This window comes from Penaeus chinensis, chromosome 1 (assembly GCF_019202785.1).
Source record: "Penaeus chinensis breed Huanghai No. 1 chromosome 1, ASM1920278v2, whole genome shotgun sequence".
NCBI lineage: Eukaryota > Metazoa > Arthropoda > Malacostraca > Decapoda > Penaeidae > Penaeus > Penaeus chinensis.
The window spans coordinates 11801864-11804363 of NC_061819.1; positions in this window are offsets into that span (position 1 = coordinate 11801864).

A 2500-nucleotide genomic window follows, 5' to 3' on the forward strand; every position below is an offset into this window, starting at 1 on the left:
AGTAGCAGTATCATCATCACCACCATCATTACCATTATCATCATCATTGAGATCACTATCATTGTTATCATTATCCTCACCCTCACCATCTTGATCAGTATTACCCTAAGGGTCACCATCATCCATATTATTAGTCATTACTATTGTCATTATCATCATTAGTATCACCATAATCATTACCATAGCCTCTATCATTATCATTATCGTCATCATAGTGTTCTATAATTAATACAAATATTACATTATTATTATCATCAACACCATTATCATCTCTATCACCATCAACATTTCAGTTAGAAGTTGTATCATTATTACAATTACGTCACCATCATCATTATCACTATCGGTACTGCTTTTACTAGCATCATATTTTTTAGTAGTATTATAGACAATATTATTACCATCAACATCGTTAATGATTACTATCTTCATCATCATTAGTGGAGTCACTAGAAAAAAATAAGGGAGGGGGTACACTTTTTTTTAAATGTAATGAAAAAAGGTACAGTGATCTATTTATTTAAAAGGTGTCCTAACAGGTGCTAAAACTATAAGAGGTCCACTGAAAATGAAGGGGAGAGGGTGAAGTCCTCTGGTGGCCATTTGTGGCAATTTCTCTGTTTTTTATTATTATTATCATCCCTTTTTTCGATATTTCTGTTTTTTATTCTTATCATCCCTTTTTTCGATATTTCTGTTTTTTATTCTTATTAGCATCCCTTTTTTCGATATTTCGAAGGTATTACTTCTGTTATTGGCATCGTTATTACTGTTATCTTTACGTTTATACTTGATATCTTTATTGCAATCGTTTCTACCACTGTCATTTCCATTATTATCATGAATTATGAACGTCATTTACCTACAATACTTAACCTACAATAATTCATCATCACCTCTTCTTTATCGTATTCGATGTCCTTTCCAACTGTCCCCTCTTCCTTCTTCATCTTCCTGTACACTTCATCATTTCGTAGTTAAAGGAAACTTTCGACTTTTGGGAGTTTCGACTTAGTATTCCAGAGAGAATATTTCCAGTACATTGGCCAGTGTCAAGTATTTCCAAAGTTAGGGATTGCTGCCACCACCGGCAACTTTTATGCGTGTGTGTTTGTGTTTGTGTTCTTTCTTACCTCATTGCATAATATATGGGGGAGGGGGCAACAGGATTTATCACACAACTGAGTTGACGTATGTTTCTGGCCCATGCGATGTTTTTTCTTTTCTTTTCATTTCTTTTTTAAGAGCGTGCAGTATCATTCCTCAATAGCTCTATCTGGAAAACTAAATCTCTAAATACTATGGTCGCCACCATCATTACCATTATCATCATCATTGAGATCACTATCATTACAATTTGTTTCAATGCCTAACTTTATTCCCTCTATACGATTAAAACATATTAGGGGTATTATACTGGTCTGACTGTTATTATTATCATTGTTGTTATCATTATCATCGTCCTCACCATCTTCAGCACCTTGTCACCATCATCCATATTACTAGTTATTATTATTGCCATTATCATCATCTTCAACAAAGGTGGTTTTGCGTAGTTCTGCTCTTATAGCGGAGTGAGATGTTCGCCAATTTCTACGTTATGAGTGTTTTATGTTTTTTTTTCTTTAGTAATATTTGAATAATCAATAGTAATGGTGGACTCAGGTTATGCTACGTATTCCCTTAAGAGTCTAATTAAAAATGTGATCCGATAACTCCGATAGCTTTATTTTCTTATTGTCTTATTTTTTTCCAGTATGTGCGCGCGTGTTGTTGTCGATGTGCTGAGTCTTGGTAACTGTGTTTCTTGCTGTTTCAAAGTCAGTGAAACAGTAAGACTGGAATTATTCGTTGAGGTTCTCAGGTTCTCTTATGTGGTATAGAGAATGCTCTCTGGTCTGATCTTCCCTCTGTCTTCCTATTTGTGTAACTGAAGAAATTTAGTAGGCTGGCGCACATTAGGTATTTACGTCCCTCTCGAAATCTTTCTTGGTCTGAATATCCTTGTTTGACCCCACTTCGATTCTTTCATTGGCTGGCTGTGCTCTAAGTCTCCCAAATCTTTTCCGTAAAAGCTGTTGTCTTCTTTCTTTCACTGAATCATTTTGGCCTTTTCTTACTCCAGTCTTGAACTTCGGCGGAAATTTGGCCGTTCCTTTGTCATAGATTTAACGAAGCATTGCACGTCTATATATTCTAAGTGTAGAAATGCATCCCAGTTTTTGTCCTCGGGGAACTTTAATAAGATTCGATAATCTCCTCTCATATAAATGGACTTCCTCTGGTATCTCTTTTTTCTCTGTGGAGGTTACTGTAGAGGTTAATGTTGATGTTATGCTCTCATATATGCATGTCGTGTATGGTTTATTTATTTTGATTATCGTTTCTAGCTCTAACATTTTATTTAATAAGCAAGATCCATGTGTGTAAATAAATTTCCACGTATTCTTTTTTCTGTATTCCTTTTGTCTGACATTCTAATTTGAAGGTATTTCTATCT